Source organism: Sorex fumeus, unplaced genomic scaffold (assembly GCF_029834395.1).
Source record: "Sorex fumeus unplaced genomic scaffold, SorFum_2.1 ptg000006l, whole genome shotgun sequence".
Taxonomy (NCBI): Eukaryota; Metazoa; Chordata; class Mammalia; order Eulipotyphla; family Soricidae; genus Sorex; species Sorex fumeus.
Window position 1 is genome coordinate 19,752,688 of NW_026606063.1, and position 24,617 is coordinate 19,777,304.

Genomic DNA, 24,617 nt, shown 5'->3' on the forward strand with positions numbered 1-24,617 from the left:
TCTCCCGTTAGAGAGGGTGCTCTCCCGTTAAATAGAGATATGAGAATAAGCTGACTGTCTGTTCTATGAAGCTAATGTTGTATATTACACGCAGGTGAGAGACATGCATTGTTTTGAGCAGAAAACAACCAGTTTCTTTCTCCCTTTTGTTTCTCTGATGATTACTCCTTACCTGACATACTAGAAATAATAATATGTACAATATCTTGTTTTAGCTGCAATGACCTTGCTCATAACTTCATTTTTAGGGAATTATCGAGTTTGGTTTTTATTTCCTTTCTGCCAGAGCCAAAGGTGGCTTAAAAATCTCATCAAAGTTGGCTCACTGACCCAAGAGTGGCATAACGCAGGCCAGTAGATGAATCTGTATGGAGAGAAGAGTTCTGCAGATCGAGATAAAAAGTAATCAGACTAGCTCCTTTCGGGATCTGGAATGGAAGGCAGATGGCACTGGATCCTTTATCAATAGTGAATGCAAAGCTAAACTACGGAGAGAAACAAGCTGAGTGTCTGCATGCTATGTATAGATAAGGGAACATCTTGGATCCCACAAGACCAAGAAAAGGAGGCAGCAGCAAATCCCCAGAGTTCTGCTGTTTCCTGATGACTCCCTCTCAGTCTTGTTCTGATTTTTATACTTAAAATAAGTCTTCTTTGTATAACAATGTTCAGAAGCAGATAAAGCTGCTTTCACACAATGTATGGTGGCATTATAGACAGATTCTAGTTCTAAATCTAGGGCCAAACTTATATGGGAAAAAAATACTAGATAATATAGCCCTATTGCCCGATCTAGATACCAATGCTAGGGAGCATTAATTTATTCTTTGACTTTTAAAGAATGTGCAATTCTTAGAGCTCTCAGGTTATCGGTAGCTTTGTTCCTGCGTTTAAACAAAAGAATGTTTATGATGACCCGAAAGACAAAATTTGTTCTGTGGAAAGTTAGATTGAAGTCCGGAGGTAGAAGAAGACAGTACAATTGCACAAGGTCTGTGAATATTAAACCTGGGAACAGTGCATATCTACAGATCATTATATTGTTTTAAAACCATATGCCATTACTATTACTATTAATAAGACATAAATTTTTCATAGGCTGTCACTATTTGTGCTTCCAATCCACTAAAAATTAATTATAGCTATTTAAAGTGAAGCTTAGAAAAACTGTTTTCATTCCAAAGAAGTCCTAGAAGCATAAAGTGATGCTGGAAAAATTACACCTTGAATATCTTTTAGAAAACGTTGACCTGAGGAGGTCTTGATAGGTTTGAATAAAACCTGAATAGAATCAGGAAGTAATTTTTTTTACTTAGAAGTATTAACCTGCTGACTGTGTGATTCACATTTTGATTCTAATGAATATCTTTCCTCAGAACAAGGAAAAGGCAATGTCATTTTCTTTACTAATTTCTGGGCTGTGTTGTTGAGAGTCACACATATACACAAAAGAATACAGAACTTGGCCTTGGCATAGGTTCTCTATGTGAAGAATTGTTCTATCATTACATCCCCCAACACAATGTCTTTCTCCCTTTGTCTCCATTTTCTCACAAACATAGTAGTGCTTCTGTATGATCTACCTCAGAAATAGCTCTCAGTTCTGTGCCAAGTTTCTGAATCTGTGCTACACCACTTCAACCTCTCACTTTGAAAACTCTGGAGGTTTCTGATAGGTCTGTTTCTATCTAGCTCCTCCCCATTTCATTCTCCAGAAGAATCTTTTGTAAATGCAGTTTAAATAAAGTCAGTTCCCTCCTTTTAAAACATTAATATTTTCTTAGTGCTCTTAGAAAACAGCAAAAACTCCATAAACTCTTTATAAGATTTAATCACAATCTGGAGCCTAGCTTCTCACTAGCAAAATCTTCAGCCTCATCTATTGCCACTCAGTGCCTCGCTTGCAAAACACAGTTCCCAAAAGAAGAGAGAGAGAACAAGGGGGAATGCCCTGCCACAGAGACAGGGTGGGACGGGAGGGATGGGGGTGGGAGGGATGCTGGGACCCATGGTGGTGGAGGATGGGCACTGGTGGAGGGATGGGTACTTGATCATTGTATAACTGAAACCCAAGCACAAAAATTTATAAGTCTATAACTGTACCTCATGGTGTTTCACTAATAAAAAACATAAATATAAAAAAATAAATAAAGTGCCAGTTTCTCATTAGGCTTCCTATCAAGCCCAACTCTTAGTTCTCACCTTTCCACATTGGCTGTACTCTTTCTCTGCCTCTCTTCTCCTGGTTGACTTCCACCCCTACTTAGAAAGAATCCTAGAGTAAATTTCACTTTTTATCTCTGTGCTGGATTCTCTTCACTAAGTTCTTTATCATATGAAACTGCAGAAGCATGATCTTACTTTTCTTTTTCAGGCTCATCAATTTTTTAAAAATCATATTTGTTGTGCCTTTTCTAACATAGCTTCATAAGATGCATCTATCTTTTGTCATTCTAATTTTTTCCCCAGTACAGAACTTGGCACATAATAAGTAGGCAATTAAAGTCTATTAAGTTGGATTAATCAATTATATCTGTTGTGCTAGAATAACTACTAAATTCTCATGGAGGAGATTTTTGAGGTCCGAAGAGGCAACTTCAGAATTCTATGAAAGGATTGGAGGGATAGTGCTGTGGGTAGGGAGTGTGCTTTGCATACTGCTGACCTGGGTTCAGTCCTTTTCAAAGCATGTGGAATCTTGAGCATGTTCAGGAGTGATCTTGAGCACTGCTGCAGATGGCCCCAACACAATGAAATACAAAATAATAATAATAATAATAAAAAGATATCTATTGAAAAATATTTGCTCTTTTACTTCCAAACTTTCTTAGTACATAGTTTACTCTTGTAGTAAATGGCTCTCTTCCTTATAATTTGCATGTTAGATTCATTCAGAATCTCAGCTATGAAGCAGGTATTGTGATCTGGAGGATAATAAAATTTCCCTTCTAAAATAGATGAAACGTACTGAAAATTTTTTGTTATTGTTGTTTATTGGCCATACTTGGTGATGTTCATGGCTTACTCCTGGCTCTGTGCTCAGGGATCACTCCATGAGGGTGCTCCAGAGACCACATGAGGTACCAGGGATCAAACTTGCGCCAGCTGTGTCCAAGGCAAGAGTCTTACTTGCTATTCTAACTCTCCGGCTTCTGAAAAATTTTATGTTAATGACACATACTCGCGCAACGGGCTGGAGCGATAGCACAGCGGTAGGGCATTTGCCTTGCACGCAACCAACATGGCCGACCCGAGTTCGATTCCTCCGCCCCTCTCGGAGAGCCTGGCAAGCTACCGAGAGTATTCGATATGCCAGACACAGTAACAACAAAGTCTCCAATGGAGACGTTACTGGGCCCGCTCGAGCAAATATTCTATATTCCCTTAAAATGTCAGACACCTGCATTTGATGGTTTCTCAACAAAATTTTATACTTTAGCTCTTACTCCCTCTGTCAATAACAACAACCTTGCTCTTCCTTTTACCTATTGTCTAGATAATTGCTAGTCTTGATATTGCAGATATTATCCTACCTCCAAATCTCACCACAGGGAAAATTGTGTGTGCCCAAGAAATGCTCCCATAGAACCTTATGCTTCCTCATGATTGTTCTTATCAGGCTATCAATTATTCATCTCTATCTACCAGTGGAATATATCACGTGAAAGCAATTAGAGGTTTGGGAATAGCACCTGACACACAGATACTTTCCGATTTCTTATCAGGACACTCTGCTGGGGAGGTGTGCATCAAGCATGGTTCTCTTGGAGACATACTGATAGCAAAGATTTTGTTGATATCCTCTTAGGGAATATTATAAATGAGGAATAAGTGGGAGAGGCTGGAAGCAAGTCCCATTCTCCTCTTCCCAAAGAGAAATGCAGCAACCAATTCCTTCTTAGGACCCACAGAGAGTAAACACCTCAGTAGAAATCTCCGGAGGCTGAACTGAAAATCTAGACCTCAGTGGACTTCCTTGGAGTCTATTACTTCAAACAGCTCAAAATAAGTCTACCTACTACATGTTCTTCTACGGAACTAAATCTTATTTACAACTGTATGCTATTTTGTGACAACTTGCTTAATATCTATTTATCTAACTGGACTCTGACCTCCAGTTAGAAAACCAGGATTGTGGTGGTTTTAGTTCACCTCCACATTTTTATGGCTAGGCAAGTACTAGATATTCAAATGGAAAGAATGAATTAATTGATAAAGCAATTTGATAATATCGCATACAAAATTAATATAATGGGCCTGAGAGATTACTCAACAGATTTAGTATACGATTTCCTTATGAAGGCCTAGGTTTGATTTCCCCATGCACTGCTGACAATGACCTCCCCAAATGCAGAGCCAGGAGTAGCTCTGGAACACCAACAGATTGGTCCCCCCAAAAAAGAAAAAAGCAGCATAGTAAATGTAAGAACAAAAATGTGAAATAAATAGAGCACAAAGCTGTTGGGATCCTAGCACAAGTGCTTGCAAATTCCATGATTGAACTAGATGACTTGATATCTATAAACATTAGTTTCTTATCTGAAACAGAAATAATCTCTTGCACATTGAACTGTTGTAAAAGTGAGAGCGATTTTAAAAAGGAAGTGAAGGAGGTAACACAGATACAGAGCAAAGCACCTTATAAACTTCTTAGTGCAGAGACACACTGTGTACAGTGTTTACAAACTTGTCTTCCTGTAGTCTCTTTTTTGTATAGAATTTTCTATACTGGAGAGTCAGAAAACATACAAACATCTGAGGGCATAAAAGTCTCTGAAGAGTGGAAAGTGCTTATATGAGTGAACCCAAGTAGATGAAAGTCCTTCTGCTTCTGAAATATTTTCCTTATGTGACCAAAATTTTCCAACTTTCTGTTCTATCTCTTGGAAAAACATCTGGAACCATTTGGTATCTTTTGATTCATTCATTGCATATTTATTGAGCATCTATGGTATGCTATAGCACAGTAGGTAGGGCGTTTGCCTTGCACGTGGCCAACTCGGCCGACCTGGGTTTGATTCCTCCACCCCTCTCAAAGAGCCCAGCAAGCTACTGAGAGTATCTTGCCTGCACGGCAAAGCCTGGCAATTTCCCCGTGATGTATTCGATATGCCAAACACAGTAACAACAAGTCTCACAATGTTACTGGGCCTGCTCGAGCAAACCAATGAACAATGGTAGTACAGTGACAGTGACCGTGATTAAGACAAGATGAGTTGATCTTCTTTGATTAGGCCATATATGACTATTTATTGTGATAAACATTGTTGTAATTTCTAATGTAAAAAGTATGGGCTTATAAATGCTAGGTTTTTATACATAAACACTATTTGCATTGGAGCAGTAGATCAAATGCCTTGAAAGTCTGTGGCCCTGGATTTAATCCTCAGCACCTAAGTAAAAAAATAAATAAATAAATAACAACAAACTCCAAATCGAAAGCGAAATCAAGATTCAACCACAAACCACCTAAAACCATAAGTTTGTTTCTATTAACCATTACAATGTGTGCTATGGTTTAAAAGGTAAAGATACTTAGTATTCTGCTTCATTAAAATTCTGCCACTTTTATATTCCTTTGACACCTGGCCCGTTTTGCTAAGCTCCTCCATGAGCTTCTGGAATGCAGAATTTTGTCTGAAGGATATTTGGCCCTTGGAGCCAAGCTCAAACCCATACATGTGGTATAAACACAGGAGACATTTGCAGTAAAGAAGAAAATTCTGTTAAGAGCCTCTTCAGGCTATCAGAGTGGGCTCAGGGCTTGTATAGGACAGAGGAAATTTTGGATGCATGAAATTTGTCATTCACTGCCTCCTCCATGCTCAATAACTTTTTATTTAGTTCCTTCTAACAAAACTAGGTTTCAAGGGGGAGAAAAACATCCAGAGATTTATTTAAGCTAAAACACAAGTTCTATTTAAAGTATCTAACAAGAGCATAACACTAAACACTTAAAAAGAGCATATTCCTGGGCTTGAGAAATCGTGCAGTGGGTAAGGCGCTTATTTGAATGCAGTCTATCCCAGTTTGACCCTAGTTACTGCATAGTCCGTGAGCACTAGCTGGGGGAAAAAACCGTCACATTCCTGGACCTGCTAGATCAACAGGCTGAGTACATGCTTTGCATCTAGAAAGCCCGGATTCAATCTCCAGTACCACAAATGGTGAGCCCAGATAAGATCCTAGCACCAAATAAAGTTCCCATGTGTGGCCAAGACCAACTCCTGACAATGGAGTTGAAAGTAGTCTGAGCACTGTGACTAGCTGCAACCAGTCATCCTTTTCCCTTTCACCTCTCCTACCCTCACCAAAAAGATCACATTCCTGGGGTCAGAGAGCTAGTCTAAGTTTTAGGACATATATACTCTTGCACATGCTGATCCTGATTTGGTTCCAGCAACACGAGCGTCAGACATCACTGAACAAAGCTTTGGAGGCTCTCAAGTACCCTGGCTATGACCCAGGCACCTCTAAGCACTTCTGGGCTGGCCTAGTGATTCCTGACAGTGTAGGGCCCAAGCAGTATTGTATCCTTGAACCCTAGCATTTAAACATGGCCCTGCTCCCCAGCTTGGCTCACTATTGCCAGGAAAGCACCTAGGTGCCCTGAGCATGGTTTAGGAGTCCTCCTCACCTCAGCCAAAAGTACGGAGCACATTATTTGGAGCTAGGGATATGGTTCAGGTGGGGATATGGTAGGGTATATGTTTCCATGGGTGAGGCCTTGAATTTAATCTCTGAACCATGAAAAATAAACAAATAAAAAAATTCCCAGCTCTTATTAAGCAAAGTTGATTGAAGTGTTGCTATACAGAGTAGGAACTGAAAGGAACTTTAGTTTCTTTATTGTTGCTTATTTTCGGTCATACCTGGTAATGCTCAGGTATTGCTCCTGACTCTGTGTTCAGCGATCATTTCTAAAATGGCTCAGGGGACCATACTGGGTGCTGGGAATTGAATCTGGGTTAAAAAAGTGCAAGGGGCTGGAGTGATAGCACAGCGGGTAGGGCGTCTGCCTTGCATGCGGCTGACCCAGGTTCAATTTCCAACATCCCATATAGTTCCCTGAGCACCGCCAGGAGTAATTCCTGAATCAGAGCCAGGAGTAACCCTTCTGCATCATCGGGTGTGACTCAAAAAGCAAAAACAATAAAAAATTTGAAAAAAATTAAAAAGTGCAAGGCTAAGTACCCTACCTGATCTATTCTCTCCAGCCCCAGAAATCCTTATTTCTCCAGTTACTCTGATAGTTAACAGCAGCCTCTAGTTATAGTTCTTAGAGTTTTGTCAAATGAGTTCATTAAATTAGAAACTATGTTTTCTTTTTTCTTTGCTTAATTAAAAAGAAAAAGAAAAATTCTGCACTTAGATTCCTAGACAGTCACAAAACCAGAATATCCTCACTGTTAAAATGAGTCAATCTCACACAGGAATGTCAAGATAGATCCAAATTCAATGAAGTGACTTAATTCTTGGTCATTTGTAAAGAAAGAGTAACTATCATTGAGAGAACTTAGCTGAAACACTATTTGGAATTTGGCCTTTTTTTTTTTTCAGTTCTTTCATCTCTCAGTGAGATACCACCTTATGGGCCTACTACAAAAATCCGAGTTCTCTTTCTCAGCATCCTCTAGTTGTGGAAGTGGTTGACACATAACACAGAAGACTCTGCTTAGCTTTGCCTTGCTCGGTACTTTGATTGGATTGTGGTGCCAGGGACCCTCATCAGGCTTCGTTCATGCAAGGCTGAGCATCATCTACAGCTGAGCATTGTCCCTTGCTTGACATGGCATTTCCCAAATAAGCAGGCATCAGCATAGGCAAGAATTTGACGTTATGATCAGAACGTGAGGCCCTACAATACAACGTTATGAACGGAAACATACATACGCTAGATCTGTATTTCCTAAAGTGGGCAACAGCCCCTTCCTCCAGCCCCCCTGGACTATTGGAACCATCAGGCGGAGGTTAGCAGTCTGAAGGGGAACTGGGGGAGATACTTTCTGTTTGTTCACTTGAAGAAGGTAGGTTTCTAGGGAGCGCTGAGTGGCGTGATTTCTGACAAATACACCTGGGAGCCTGTGCTCATTAACTCCACAAATGTTTTCAAATGTTTTCACTTGAGTCCAGTGTAGGAGATGACCTAGTAATGTGCGTAAGTCTACATTTCTTAACTATGGTTTCATTTTGTTTCTTAAGTTCAAACCTGAAGTCAGCAACTATTATTTCACTATTAAAAATGGGAGTCAATTAAATTTAGGATTCTGCTAGGCATTTAATATGTATTACCTAGTTTAAACAAGAGTTTTGTGAAATTTTATTATTTATACTTAAATGAGAAGACACGTTTAGATAGATCAAATTATTTGCCTAACATATCACCAATTAGAGATAGTAGAGTCAGAATTCAATTCTCATTTATAGTTCACTTTTCTTCCTTTTATTTTTTTCCATTTTGTCATGTTATTGATATCTAATCTTTATTTAGGACTCATAAAAAAGCAAATTAAAATCTGAATAAGATTAATTGATACTATTAATTTATATTTTCTTTAACATTTGGGGGGGTTAGGAGCAAAAAAAAAAAAGGTTGTGCTCAAGGCTTACTCCTGGCTCTGTGCTCGAGGATCACTTCTGCATTGTATGGGGACTATATGGGACGTCAGGGACCCAACCGGGGTGTGCCATGTGTAAGGCAAGAGCCTCTCCCACTCTACTATCTCACCAGCACCCTTGTTTTTTAAATTAAATTACTTGTGCAATACAGCTAATATCTGCTAAAATAATGTCATATTTTGAATTTTTTATTACTTTAAATTAATGTAAAATTAACAATACTTGGTCAAATTGCTCTTTTTTTCTGAATCTGTGATTGTTTTAAAATCACATATTCTACATGGAAAGTATCATGCTAAGCGAAATGAGTCAGAAAGAGAGGGACAGATGTAGAAAATTTGCATTCATCTGGGAAACATAAAGTAACAAAATAGGAGACTAACACCCAAGAATAACCGAGATAAGTACCAGGAGGTTTACTCCATGGCTTGGAGGCCAGCCACACACGCTAGGGGAAAAGGCAGCTCAGATAGAGAAGGGAGCACCAAATAAAGGGTGTTGGAAGAATCCTCCCAGGATGGGAGATGCGTGCTGAGAGTAGACTATAGACCGAACATGATTGCCGCTCAATGCCTCTTTTGCAAATCACAGCACCCAAAAGGAGAGAGAGAGAGAACAAAAGGGAATGCCCTGCCACAGAGGCAGGGTGGGATGGGGGGGATGAGAGGGGTAGGAGGGATACTGGCATTAGTGGTGGTGGAGAAAGGGCACTGGTGGAGGGATGGGTACTCGATCATTGTATAACTGAAACTCAAGCACAAAAATTTGTAAGTCTACAACTGTACCTCATGGTATTTCATTAATAATTTTTTTTTAAAAATCACATATTCTTCCCTTACACGTGGATAACTATGCAGCCCTGCATGCACATCCAGGAAAGATCACAGAGGTATTACTCATGGGCCACTTTGGCACAATGATGACCAGATTTCTATCCAGAAACTAAAATGGGAGTACTCCCCAGAAAGCAATATCCAAAGCACTCCAAGAAGTTTCTTCCAGCTTCCTGGCATATTATTCCATTTTATCCTTAAAATCTGTTTTAGAAATTAAAACTAATACTCATTAGAGACCTTATATGTGCCAAAGAATCTTCTAAGCATTTTCATAGACATTGCGTTATTAATCCTTGGAATTACTCTCAAGAGAATAATTTTCATTTTCTAAAAATTAGCTAACTTGTTCAGAGTGACAAAACTCATCTTTGAAGTCAAAGCTCAGCTCTTTTATCCATACCTACTCTCTCCAGTAATTAATCATTAAAAAAAATTAAACCAACTGCCCTTACTCAGGTTCTGATTAAAATGAACTATAATACTTATTAATATTAAAATGACTAGCTATTTGTATTAAATATTTTTGGTGTATGACAACATTATGGACATGCTTTAATGAGTCCTTATAGTATGTATTTAAATATAGATGAAATGATATAATGTCTTGGTTTACTCAAACTAACTCATTAAGCAAGGATTGGATGGGGTTATTGATGAAGCAAATTACTTGAGTAGTAATTAAAGGGGGCTAAAGGGTATTCTGGAGTTGATTAAATCATTGTTCTCAAATGTGTATGTTTTAGAGAATAAAAAAATTTTTTAAAAAACCTGTATAGATTTATAGAGAGAAAAAGGCTTAAATTGCATCTTCCTCACTCAGTAGCACTTGACCTTGAGCATATAATTTTCCAAGACAATTTGTTCATCATAAAACAAGGCTTACCTTGCAGATACTTACCAAGCAGAGAAGCAAGGTAGAGCCAATGAAACACGTGTGTAATATCCAATAAAGTACCCTGTGCATATTTCACACCATTGCTAATTAAAATGTTTTAACAAGGTATAAATGATCACTTCATTTATTCCCTGACTCATCACTTTGCTTAGAGAGAATTTCTAATATTTAGATGATTCCAATTTTGGCAATGAGTCAAAGATGAATGGTACAAATCCTCTCTGCACAGGGTCTCTATCAAACATCTTTTTGGATAAACATCATTTACAGCTTCTCCCCATGCTATTGGCTTGAATCCAGATCACCTTCTTCTGCCACTGCATTTCATATTACTTAATACTATACCAGTAATTCTGGCTTAGCCACTAATGTGAGGAGTGAATCATACACCATTTTGTATTGTTCCCTTTAAAGCCAGTTGATGGGGCGGGTTAGCAATATAGCTTGACTCTCTGTTCATTGAGTCACGTATGATTGGCTATGGCTCCCCATCCTGTCCTGGGATGCTCTATTGGTCTGATATGTATCTCTTCAGGCCACTTTTTCAGATGTCAGGAAATTGGACATATCAGGTGTTAACATGCTCGGTATAATTTAAACACACATTTTCAAAATATATTCAAACCAGTCTCTCCTTTATCTGCTCAACTTGGAACAGAGATCTTACAAGCCAGTGGTACGAAAGGCACTAAAATCTGTCTTTCTTCATGCTCACTTCTAACACCCATTATTTGTTATGCTGCTTTCTGGGAAGAGGACTGTAGAGGAAATGGGCAGAAATCTTTCTTGAGTGGAGCTGGAGTAATGTTACCATCCGCACATTTTTTGAAACCTAACTTGGTTTCTTCTTATCTTAGGATGTTTGAAGATCCTTTCACAAGTCCAGACTGGGAATTTCTGAACTTCACTAATTATTAATGGGGCGAGATATAGTTTGTTTACCATTACTAATATTCTTCTCCCTTCTAGTGATAACACCTCTCCCAAGAGGGTTTCAAGATTCTTTTCAGGTCTGGCATGAGCTTTCAAGGAACTAAAAGATTTATCAGAGAACTAAATCATGACTGAGTCCAGGTACAATAAGAGAATGGACAACTCTTGGTTAAGGGTATGATATCTCTAGGTTAGGATGATAGAGCAGATTTCGGCCATCAGAATTTGAGCAGCTCAAAGAAAAGATCTCTACTGTCCTGTGGCCTGCACTGAGCAGACCCAGAGTTCCTCTAAAATGCATTCTCTTTGAACTCAGGCATATGTGGGTCTCTTGGGATTCTCCCTTAAATTTCACTACCCTTGCAATTGTTCCATTTATATGCATGTGCCAATCCCAGGGATAAGAGACCCAGTTGCTGGGGCTGGAGTGATAGCACAGCGGGTAGGGTATCTGCCTTGCACGTTTAATTCCCATCATCCCATATGGTTCCCTGAGCACTGCCAGGAGTAATTCCTGAGTGCAGAGCCAGGAGTAATCCTTGTGCATTGCTGGGTGTGACCCAAAAAGCAAAAAAAAAAAAGAAAAAAAAGAGACTCAATTGCCCTCATAGACTTCTTCATCCCAGTAGAGTAAAAATCCTATTTCCAAAGCTTTCTTGTTACAAAAAACACAAGACACGGCCATGGTTATGCTTTTCTTCCATAAGTGTTTCTTTGTAGAGAGAAAGGAGAGAGCTCCAAGGGTGAGAGTAGTTGCCTTGCATAGGTCTGGTCCCTAGTTAGATCCTTCTACAATACAGGCCCTGAGCCTTGCTGGGTACAGTCTTGGAGGCCTCCACGCTTCACCCTGAGGGCTCTGGGCGCTCTGGGTCTGAGCAGCATTGCTTTAATGCGTTGAGCACTGACTCTTCCAGTCAAGTTAGCAGAGCATCTCTTGGAGTGAGTGAACAGTGCTTTGGAGGTAGCCCCATGCAATAAAAGAGACTCTGGGAATTGAGGCATTGTTCACTCCATTTAGAAATGACTGCAGGTTTAAGTTTACAATGGCAATATGTGAAGTTTGGAGAAAAGCATGTATGCTACAGAAGTATCTCTCACACCTTAAGAATTTAGGTTTTTCCTCCAGAATTATTTTACTTGAAAATGATTTATTTCTGTTCAGCTATAAAATCCTGGTTTTAGTTATTATAGTTTTGTCATTCTATCCTAGGTGATGAGGTGGGGAAATGTACCAGGCACTTTTATATGTTAATCATTTATTGTATTTTGGTTTATTTTACTTTGGGGCCACACCAGGACGTGCTCAGGGCTTGGTCCTGGTTCTGAGTTCAGGAGTCCTACTGGGGGACCACATGGGATGCTGGGGTTTTAACCTGGGTCAGTCTCATGCAAGGCAAGGGCTTCACGGTCCGTACAATCTCTCCAGCTCTCTTTTTAACCAATATAATATCAATATACTAATTTCCACAAGATCAGTACTTTGATTCTAAAATAATTTTTTTAAATTAAAAAAAATGGGACCAGAGCTATAGTGCAGCTGATAGGCACTTGCCTGGCATATGGCCAACCTGGGTTTGATCCCCGGGAACTCATGTGGTCCTCAAGTACCTCTAGGAGTGATCCCTAAGCACAGAGCCAGGAGTAAGTCCTGTGCTCCACCAGGTGTGTCTCAGAGACAAACAAAAAAATAAAAGGAAAGCTAAAATTCTCAAATCGAATAATAATAATAAATTTCTTCAGTGTGTATATGCATGTGTGCACATGCTCTGTGTGTGTATGTGTATATGTGTGTGTGTGTGTGTGTGTGTGTGTGTGTGTTTGGATGACATCTACTGTTGCTCACATTTACTCCTTGCTTTGTGCTCAGGATTCACCCCTTGTGGTGCTTAGGAAATCACATGTGGCGTCTCAGATGGAATTCCAGTTGACCCCATGCATAGGAAGTACTTTGCCCTTGGTAATATCTCTCTAGGACCTGACGATAATAAATTTTTTACCATCACATGGCAGGCTCTGTACTTTCCCAGAGTATGTTATGTTGATAGTCATCTTAATCTTCTAATAATGCCTGTCTAAAGAGGGAAGGAATACCATATGTATTTTCACATGAGAAAACTAAGAAATGTTATGTAACTTTCCAGGCCTTCACGCTCACAGTGACTTCAGCACATCTGTGGTGCCTCAAACATATCTAAGAACCTCTGGTTTTATGTATTTTCTGTTATGTTTTTGTCCTGGTAAAGCCATTTTCTATAATTTTCTAGAAGAGAATTCTTCAGAACTACAGTGAGATGTTACTACATGTAAGTTTCCAGAGCCAACAGGTTTGGAAACATTAGATTGAACACAGCTAAACTGGGCTCATTCCCTCAGGACCACTGTATGAAAGAGACGTAAGTAATAAGCTTTTTTCCTCTCAAAAAAGATTTTTCTGAAACTGAAGGGAAATTTTCCCAGAAAGATTGCTTTAGAGAAACAAAATCTAAATTGATCTCCAAAATTACACCACCCTCTGTTTTAATTCTGCCACTAGATCAGTGGTTTCCAAACTTAATCAGCACTTCTTAACCTCCTCTGAAAAAAAATCACCTAGCCATCCCTCCCCCCACCCAATTTTTAAGCAAACAGAAAGCAACCCCAACAGCACTTACAGGTGACTAACACACCTGATTTTTTCCCTATTAACTACTTGGAGAAACACTGATGTAGATAAGAAAACTTTCTGTAGGTTTTCCTGCAGAAATTCTTTCCTTTTTTTTAAATTTTGGGTAGGAGTAATAGTACAATGAGGAAATTACATGCCTTGCCGCAGCCCACCTGGGTTTTACAAAGTTGTTTACAAGGGGGTTTCAGGGATACCGTGTTCCCATCTCCTTGAAATGCTTTTTCAATACCACTGATTTGCTACAAATCCAGCTGCTCTTATTTTCCTTAAAAATGTAGATTATCAATCACACTCTGAATGTCTTGTATGAATATCATGTATGCGTACTTCATATATGTGTCTGTCTGTGTGGAAGCCTCTCTCTTGCTTGGAGAGTCATTCTCTGCTCTTGGGTGTTGTGTATTAAGACAGTTTGACACAGCAAATGAAGCTCTGGCTAGCTGAGTTGGACAGTTTGAGACAAGACTTGCCACCAGGGCTTCCCTTTCTGCCATTTATTTGCTGTTATGTGGTGGACATTTATTTGACAGAAAAAATAAATGGAAGGGATAGGGCTGGATCTGACACAAAGAAGTGACATAAAGTGTCACTGTTTCCCATTTTCTCAGAGGGTACAAGAGCTCAAGATGGACAGAGTGCAAAGGTAAAAAGAACAGGCAGGATAAAGGTCGGAACATCATTAAAGGCTTACAGATGTCCTTGTGACATCATTTATGCAGAGAACCATAAATGTAAATGACTGGAATGGTAGAAGATTGCTTGTATTCAAATCCAATAAAAGAAATACATTATCATATTGTATGTGAAAAAAATTAACTCAAAATTAATGAGAATCAAAAAAAATTCTCCGTTGGTAAATCATCCAAGAGTCCTACTAGACAATGGTTTCAGATTTAGATGAAACTTTTATAGATTTCAAAGCGAGAAAAGAAATTCCTTCTTAATCAAAGATTAAAGAAGAAAGAGCTAAATACAGCATAGCCATTGTGTGGTGTGTGTATGCATGTGTGTGTGTGTTGTGTGTGTGTGTGTGTGTGTGTGTGTGTGGTGGGGAGGGTGTTTTGGAACAGTTCAGCAGTAAAAAGGGGTTGGTAGGAATATTTTCCTTATTGTAAAAGTCCTGGGAGAAAAGAATGAGAAAAATAAATCATATAAAAGTCCTCCCACAGATATGCATTGGAAGATTAGTCATGAAATGAGTTAAAATAATAAGGTAAATAAAGGAGGCTGTGAAACAGAAAATATCCTCTCTGAAACATTTTAAAAGATAGAAGTAATATTATAATATTTAAGCCAAATGGCAGGGCTACTAAAATACATTTGTTTGTTTGTTTTTTTGCTTTTTTGGTCACACCCGGCGATACACAGGGGTTACTCCTGGTTTTGCACTCAGGAATTTCTACTGGCAGTGCCCCGGGGGGCCATATGGGATGCTAGGAATCGAACCTGGGTTGGTCACGTACAAGGCAAACACCCTACCTGCTCTGCTATCACTCCAGCCCCGAGTTTTAATGTGTCAAGCATTGTGTATAATGCAAAAGCAACATTAATGAAGATATAGTCCATTTTTTGAGAAATATATGTCTAGTAAGATAAATAGAAATAAATAGAAAGTGTAGTTGTAGAAGAGAGATCATTTCTAGAAAAAATGCCTATACTGATACTTCAAAATTCTTTTATATCTATTCTTTACCATTACCACATTTATTTAATAGATGTTTGCTTTCTTTTTTTTTCTTTTGAGATTTTTTTTCCTAAGGTAGGTTCAGTACTGTTGATCTTCTCTCCATCCCTTATTTAGCTCCATTCCTTATTCAGAGATTATTCTACGAATGGGGTTACTGTAACTCAGAGGCTAAAGTGGTTTATGAACTATTAATTTCTGAAGAAAAAGATGGTGGGCATGTTTTAACAATACAGCTAATGTCTTGTTTCCTTCCCTTGGAATTTCCACTAATAATTATCATCTCATGTACATTTTCATTTGGGGGGTGGTTATGCTCCTAATCAGTGTTTTGGGGACCTGGGGGCCTTTTCTGGTGATTCTTAGGCAATTTGGTGTTTGGTCCCTGCAGAGATGGGCATCACCAGGGTCAACCTGGCAGTCCTTAGGAAGTTTCCAGGGCCACACTTCACTAATAGAAACTGGGAAGAGGGAGAAACCTCAGGTTTATACCTGACATGTTATTTAACCCCTGTACTCCTGCATATTTGCATATGATTTACTATTATGAATGAAAACTGAGACAAGATATTAAATACTGAACTTCTTGTCTAAGCATATCTAACTTAAAAATTTTACTTACATTTCCCCTCATAATTTCTCTTGAGCAAGTTGAAACCTTGACAAGGACCAAGTAATGTTCCCCTCTATAAGCTCAATATGATAAAAACTTAAATGGTTGCTTTTCATCTCACTCTATATAAACATTTCAAAGGAAAATAATATTGTACAATTTTAAATTTTTTTTAGAATTTCTTTTAATTTTTTTAGATGTAATTTCTCATATGTGCAAAATAGCCAAACACCACACACCTATGCATGCTTTCAAAACACTTGAATTGTTGGAATAAACCAAATTATTAGTCTTAAAACAGAAGAATCCCAAAGAATTCTGATAAAAGTTGTTAATTCAAAGTCAGATTTCTAAATGAAGTAAAAATAATATATTATATTATTATGCATGCTAATTTATTGTAATTTTTGGGGTCACACCCAGCTTTGCACAGGGGTTACTCCTGGCTCATGCACTCAGGAATTACTCCTGGCGGTGCTCAGTGGACCACACGGGATACTAGGAATCAAACCTGGGTCAGCAGCGTGCAAGCCCTACCTGCTGTGTTGTCACTCCAGTCCCTATTGATAATGTTTAATCAGTATCCTATGGGATATTTAACTGATAATTTAGACTAGGTTGCAATAAATCAGAAATAAACAAGCTATGCAAATAAAAAATGCCCAAGGGTCTTGTAGCACCCTAGCCTGTCATTTTAAGAGATCTTCCTTGCAATAGACATTCTAAAATATGAAATAATAGAAATACTAAAGTCTAGTTGTTTGCATTAGAAAGTAATCCACCCAGATCCCAAATCACACTTATTATGTTAATGAGTTGCAAAAATATCTATTTGCATTCAATTCCTTTGAATTTCTTAGTCTTTCAGAGTCTAAGAGAAGGTAAATAAAATCCAAAGGGGAAAATAATTATCTTTAAACTATGGATTTCTATTCTCAGAAAGGCCTATATAGCAAGAATAATCAAAATTAGCTTTCCGTCAATGATCTAGAATAATTGCTAGTAAATTTTCCTTTGGAAAGGAAATCTTTTCAAAGGAGACTAGCTTTCCATAAAAAGCTCAGCAATCATTTATATTAGATATGCTGAACTTGAAGGTCACTTGGTGAATGAGAATACTTTGATAGTAATTTATGAGTACTAACTGTAATTTTGAATGAAAGTAAAAATAGACACCCTCACCTGAAAATAATTAAACAAACTGTTAGAAATGCATTTTTTATCATTTTTTCAAAAGTCAGTGGTAGCAGAGCAGATCACCTGTGTTATAACTGCATCAAAGTAAGGAGTAGAGGAATCCAAATAAAATCATGACAAAGTACCTGATTTACATACTTTAAGTCAGCTGATAAGGGTATAGACCAACTCTTTAATATAGTCACAGGCACCTTATTATTAAAGTGTCAAAGCTCTTTGAGGATTCCTAATTTGCGATTCTATTCCTGTTTAGTTTCATTCATTAGTTTCTAAAGCACCCCCAAGATCCCCATTTGTGAAGTTCTCAATGAAGCAAGCTGAGAGCAACTCAAACTATTTTTGATTCACTTAAGAGAGCATAAGTTATCTTTAGAAACAAACTGTAAATGAGAAATGCAGTGTTGTAGTCCCTTCAGTGTGAAGTTAAAATATTTCTATAGCTCAAGAGACCATCATGTAAATAAATGGTTACATTCCCTCTTTTCTGTATTTTTCACCCAAGAGATAAGAAGGATACTGATATAAGGACTTTAAGCTCTTAAAGAAAAATATTTACTATAGTGTTTTTAATGCATTTACAAAAAAATTATAAAATAAATTATAAAATATTTTGTCTCGGTCCAAGAGATAGTATGGAGGTTACAGAGCTTGCCAAATACGCAGCTGACCCTTATTCAATTCCTGGCATCACATACAGTCTCTTGTGCATCACCAAAAGTAGCCCCTGAGTACAGAGCCAAGAGTAAGCCCAGAGCTCTCCTCTATGGCCCAAACACCTTCCTGAAAATGTACTAAATTTCCTTTTAGTACGATAAAGATATGTAAAACAAGTTTAACTGTACATAGGCTGGAGCAATAGCACAGCGGGTAGGGCGTTTGCCTTACAAGCGGCCAACATGGCCGACCCGAGTTCGATTCCTCCGCCCCTCTCGGAGAGCCCGGCAAGCTACCGAGAGTATTCGATATGCCAGACACAGTAACAACAAAGTCTCCAATGGAGACGTTACTGAGCCCGCTCGAGCAAATCGACGATCAACGGGAGGGCCTTTATTTTATTTTATTTTAGTTTTTAATAGAAATGACTTAACTTCCTGACACATTTAACAAGATACATAGAACTGATTTTATTGGGGCAAATATTCAATTGACAAATATAAGAGTGCTATGAGAGCATTATGAAGATGTTGTAGAGATATGAAAAAGGTAATTAAAGTCTCTGCACTTGTGGCCTGTGATTTCATTTTTGAGTTTCTTTAAGATAAAAATGTTCCTATTTTTCTTTAGTGGAGGGATGAGCTGGGTACATTATATGGCCCTCATTCAGTTCATACACCCTGTTAATACTGTGAATTAACTACTAGGATAGCAAAAATATCAAAACATATATGAATTTATCTCTGGTGGGGTTCCATGGTGTAATAGCTAGCACTCTGGACTCTAAATTTATCTCTACAGCATTTGATAATTTGGAAAAATAAACATACTTATATTGACCAAGTTTAAATGAAATGGACATTGTCAAGTTCACTTTAAGATTAAAGAACAATGATTCCTTCTATACGATTTCCTTCCTTCCTGAATAATGACTAATCGTAGAAGCACAGATATCATTCAATGCAAACAAAAAGATCTTTACGACATTAAAAAAATATTGCTGTTACAAACGAGGAAACAACACATTTGATATTGACGTTATCCTGCCTCTCCTTCTAATGGATTCCCAGGTTTCTCAGCAATATTTAGAATCCATGCCTAGATGCCACCCAAATAGAAAACCTATAGCCGACCCAGGACAACATTTCTAATTGTCCTGTATCTAATTACGGAATAAGATTCAGAATAGAACAAATGGAAGCAGTGCAACTCCAAATCTGTTCTCAGGCGCTGCCTGGGAAGTTCAGCATAGTTGGTCAAGCCTGTTTTCAGAATGGAATTGCAAGACCCAGAGAGATCTGACCCTGGAGCATTTGTTAAAACATCAACTCTGCCCAAGGCAGAGCTCATCCCAAATCAATAAAGGGTTACTATGAAGGGAGGGGTCCGATTCAATTACTAACTGGAAGGAAAACTCACCACCTGTCTTCCTAGGCTTCCTCAACAACGTCCAAGGGTAGTTAGCTACTCTCCCAAAGAGAGAAAAGCAGTCTGTCTTCCTCAAGCCTCCCCCCTCTAATGCCTCAGCTTTTCAGGTAAGAATTACCAGCAATTTCTCTAAGGGGACGTTTGTGGGGGTTGTGGTTATCTTTTTGAGTGCCTGCAAGATTGCATTTTAGGAGAAGGAACGGGAGGGTCCAAATCTTTAAAGCGTCTAGGTCTTTAGTGTATAAGCACTCAGGAAATTTTGGTAGAAGACAAGAAAAAAATATGAGAAAGAGAGAGAGAAGGGGGGGAGGAAGAAATAGAGGGAGGTAGAGGGTGGGGAAGGAAGGAGGGAGAGAGTAAGCTAGAGGAAAGGAGAAGTAAAAAGAAAAGAGAAAGCCAATTATGTGGGCCTTATTGCCTACTTTTCAGTCCCTATTCGGCAAGATGAGTTTTGCCAAGCTTTTCGAGGTCCAAACACTAAAAAAAAAAAAAAAAAGGAAAAAAAAAACCGCATTGCTCTCTATAGCGCCCTCTTCAGGTTGAACCAGGAAAGTCACCCCCTACTCTCCCCCCCTCCCCCATTCTCTGCAGGTGGCTTCATCTGGAGGATTTCCATGAAGGCTGCAGTGAGACATCTTGGATTTGGGTTCTGCCTTCTAGGAGCCAGAGGAGAGCTGGCAGAGCCCACTGTGTGTTTACACTGCAGCTTCCTCACTCCACTCGGCCCTAATCCGCAGCTGCCGCAGCTTGGGGAGGGGAGCGGGGTTGAAGATCCAGGACTGCACCTCATCATTGGCAGCTGCTCAGAAGGCTGGATTCTTTGAAGGGGAGGGTGGACACTGGCCTGGGTAGTCCTCAGACAGGAGCTGAAGAATTCCACTAGTTTGTCAGTTTTCTCAAATAAACACACAAAAAAACAAAAAAAAACTGCAAGGCAATGAATTGAATGCAGAAGGCGAAGAAGCCTTGCCTAGAGATGGGTTTCTTAGAGGTGAGGGACAATAGAAGAGAAATAGAGGCCTGACACAAAAGGAAAGGTGTGTGTATGTGTGTATGTGTGTGTGTGGGGGGGGGGTGTAGATTCGCTGTAGTCGGAAAGAGAACTGACCTCTGGAAAGCTAAACTGGGGAACAGGCATTGATTTATTTGAAGGCTTCGGCAATGTCACCAAAGATGCTATATGTGCAGAGGACAGGAACATTTCCACTCATCATTACCTTTCAGTGTTCATTTCATAGACAGGAAGTGAACTGACTTTTCTCTGGTTCCCTGGTTTAGGACTGAATTTCCTCACCTGCAAAGCAAAGACTAGATGCCTTCTATGCTCTCGGTCCCAAGTGGGTCTCTAAAATTGAAAGCTTTCAAACGAGAGCACCTAAGACTGAACACTTATGAGCTCTTTGATGCCAGATTCCCTCCTTTTCTTCCCCATCCCCCATTTCTCCATGGAGGGTGCCACCTGCACCATTCATGGAACTGATGCCAACTCTCAGTGGTAACAAGGAGAATGGCTCAATAGTGACAAGTGTTTGGTTCTTCTGCCCTGGAGTAAGGATGGAAAGAATCGAGGTGATACAATGTGTACTTTGGGTCTTTAAGGAGAGGATAATCTCACATGTTAAATGTCAATGTTCCCTCGTTTAACTTAATTCTAAATTCTTTTGAGGAGTTCCAAATAGTTGGATTGCTTTAAGGGCCGACGACGAACCCAATTACAAGCTTCCCTTTTGGGGTAGGGTCAGAGAAGGATTGATTTCATCCCAGAAATTTGACCTAATCCAGCACAACACTGACCACGCTCTTCTGTTTGCCTGCTTCATGTCATTCTCACCATCTGCTCCGGTGCAGCATTTTCTGGGGTTATTAAACACTTGAGCTTAATGAGAATGCACTCAGGAGTGCAGTGTTCAACCATGCAGAACCCCCTCCTCCCCCCACACCATACCCCTCACACAAACACAAGCAGTTTCAGTGGTAGTGGGGTCAAATGTGCTTTCAGGGAGTTTCCTTTTCAGTGGATTGCACCCCTAAATTCCTTAAACGTTTTAAAAAATCCATATGTAGAAATGTGACTCCCTGACACCTCTTGTTTTCAGGTGGGGGGTGTGTTTGAATCATAGGTCTTTGTGTTTCTACAACCACAAGCATTTCTATTTCATTTTGAGCTCCAAAATATGGACAGGAGGGCAACTCTAGAAAAATGGATTCCCACTCCTGCCTCTCCCAGGGCACTGATGCGTGTAGTGTAGCTTTGGCATAGTGTCCCCCTCCCCCGCCTCCTCCCACCCCCAACATCCACCAGAGCCCTGATTCCCCCCCTCATCCCCCCCCCCCCCCCCACACACACACACCACCACCACCACCACCACACACAGGGATTTTGACCTTGCAAAGACCCTTCTTCTGCTTCTGGATAGGATTAATCCATTTAAACTCAAAATACAAAGCGACCTTTTCTCCTTTAAACAAACGCTACCAAATGCACCACATCTGGGCTTCCGCGTCTAGCCCCTGCTGCATTCCGAAGGCGAATATGGGATGCAGAGGCAGGTAACTAGTTTGGATCTGACAGTCCTCCTTCCGAGGCGCAGACTCTTTTCGAAATAGACGGCTGACTGTGCGGTTTCACATCTTTCCTTTTTCTGTCCATTCACCATCATGACAAAAAAAAAAAAAATCCAGACCGAGCAATTAGATACTCATTTCTCAACGCCTCGAGAGAAATGCACTTGTATTTTGCCCTCCCTCGTTCCTTGGCTGCGAAACACTAACATCCCATTTGGAAATCAATCTTGAATTTCAGACCATCTCTACCACTGAGTTCTACTCTCAGCAAACACCTTCGCTGCTCTTTCACGGTGAGAAAGATGGTGCAACCAGCCCCACGGATGACAGGTTGGTACTTGACTGCAACCGCTCAATAGTTTTATCAGCAACCGGCAAACTTCACAATCGGTCAATTAGCTACTTAAATTCGTGTAAGGAAACCCGCCTATTTATAGCAAACTGAAAAAAGAACCTCTGATTCTTAAATCTAGCCGAAGACAATTCCCCAAAGTCGCCGCATATAAACATCCTTCACTCCCCCCCACCCCCACTATTCAAAAAGGTCTCTCACGGGCTAACCGTACATTTAAATCACCAACATTAACCAAACCATTTGCCACCATGCATTTAGAGGCATCTATGCAAAGCAAAGTCTGTGACAATAGCTGAAGCATCTCCCAGACAATTGGCTGCACTACACACGCAGAAATGCAACGAAATTGTATTTTGCACTTACAGTTATAGCGCTGCGCACGGCCACTTAACGAAAATGAGAAAACTCAACAGTTCTTTTTAAAATATATATATTTCTATGTTAACTCGAATAAACGGTTAAGCCGTCTTATGTGTGATTCTCTCGCGCTCTTTTTTTTTCCCCCCTCTGGAGAGCTAGGCTGCTTAAATCCGTCTTGGATCGCGCCTTGCAAGCCCAGCGGCTGCCGCCACACGCTCGGGTAAATCTCTGCTGCAGATTGGGAATCCCATAGAAAAGCTATGGTCCCTGGAGCTGGATGCGCAGGCGCGGGAGTCGCCGCCTCTCCAGGCACCCCCTCCCCTTTCTCCTCCTCCCTGCTCTTCCAGCTCTGCAGTCCCAGCTCCGAGAGCTCCGAGCCGGTGACCAAAAGCCGCCTGGCAGAGGCGCATGCTCAGTTCGAGGGGTCGGAGTTTCCGCGGGTAGATTCCATGTCTCCGGATTTTAGCAGAAACTGCGAAGGAAAGTAGCTCGGAAAGGGAAGGCTGGCTGCCCGAGCCGCAGGCACCTGGGCTCTCGGGGTGAGGGAGGATGGGTCGGGTTCACCTCGTCCCGCAGGTAACGAGTCGGCTGGTGGAGGCTGGAGACAGAGATGGGATGCGGGAAGCCCACTTTTCCCACGCATCTCGGTCCTAGGGGGCGCCGGGCCCACCCTGTATCAGGTCCCAGAGGACGGGAGAAGCTGCAGAAACCCGGTTCAGGGAGTGATGCCCCGCCTACTGGCTGTCAAGGCCCCACAAAATGGACACGTTTGTGGGGTCTTGAGGTCTTTTACGGGGCGCTTTAGGGGAGTGGGCGGGGAAGGGGGGAACAAGTGCCTTGTACGGTCCTGGCCCAGAAGATTTGGGGGAAGTCTGTGTTGAAGGGAACTGGGTCCGAGACGTTAATCATACTAATCCTCAACAAACATTTAATAAGCTCCTTCAGTCTGCGGTCAGCACATCTGGATATGTTTGAACGGTGGGGTAAGGGAGGGAGGATGGGGAACGTGGAGAACTGGACCATCCTTGGTATGAGGGTTTGGATCCAGAAAGTTCCCTAAAGCCACCTTTGTGTCCTTGAGCGTCTTAGACAGTTATCCACCCTCCATACCCTCCACCCATCCCCTTCCCCTTGGCTCCCCAAAGTCTAGAAGACTTGGCAAGTTGTGCCCAACCAACGTTTGGTCGCTTCTCTACCTGGAATGCGGGGGGAGGAGGGGGGGGAGATTCTCAGACGTCTTTAACCTGAGCAGTTTCCGCACAAGTATGTTTGTGCATGCATTCATCACTCACTACTAGTTCATGAATCACTTACCTACCGACTAATAGGCACTATTCAGCCCTTTGGGGTTATATGCAGTGGAAAACTCCCCCCTTAACGCCCCCTCCCCACCCCCCCCAGGTTTCCCTTCAGGTAAGAATCTTATTATCAAGGAAGGGAATTGGGGGAAGGGATGCAGAGAGATTTCTGATTTGCAACGCTCCCTCACACACCTCCATGAAAGCAGCCACCCTCTGTTTTGAGGACACCCAAAGCCTCTTCCTTGGCCAAACACCTCTAGATAGACAGATCTCCGCTGCCAAAACGAAGCTGCTCCAGGCTCCGCACAGCCGAAGTCCAGCTCCCAAGAACTTGCGGCTACTTAAGGGAGGACCAAGAAAAACTCCACCCGAAGAGTTTCTGGCATTCGATGGCTCGTGCTAAGGACGCCCCCTCCCCGAGGAAATGACTGCACAGCAGCCCCAGCCCCCCGGATCAAGTCAACGAGACGGGTCCAAGACCCCAAGGATCACGCTCCCTAACGCCTCCCGGG

At 40.7% G+C, this 24,617-nt stretch overlaps 1 protein-coding gene across 1 annotated transcript in view; it reads right to left on the reverse strand.

The window, feature by feature from the left end:
- The window catches only part of VSNL1 (visinin like 1), a 115,913-nt gene extending 92,791 nt beyond the window's left edge, over nucleotides 1-23,122 (reverse strand). The window contains exon 1 of the mRNA XM_056123113.1: nucleotides 22,808-23,122. The gene's annotated coding sequence lies outside the window, so the exon portion shown is untranslated. The remainder of the gene's footprint in view (nucleotides 1-22,807) is intronic.
- Between the last annotated feature and the right edge of the window lie 1,495 nt (nucleotides 23,123-24,617).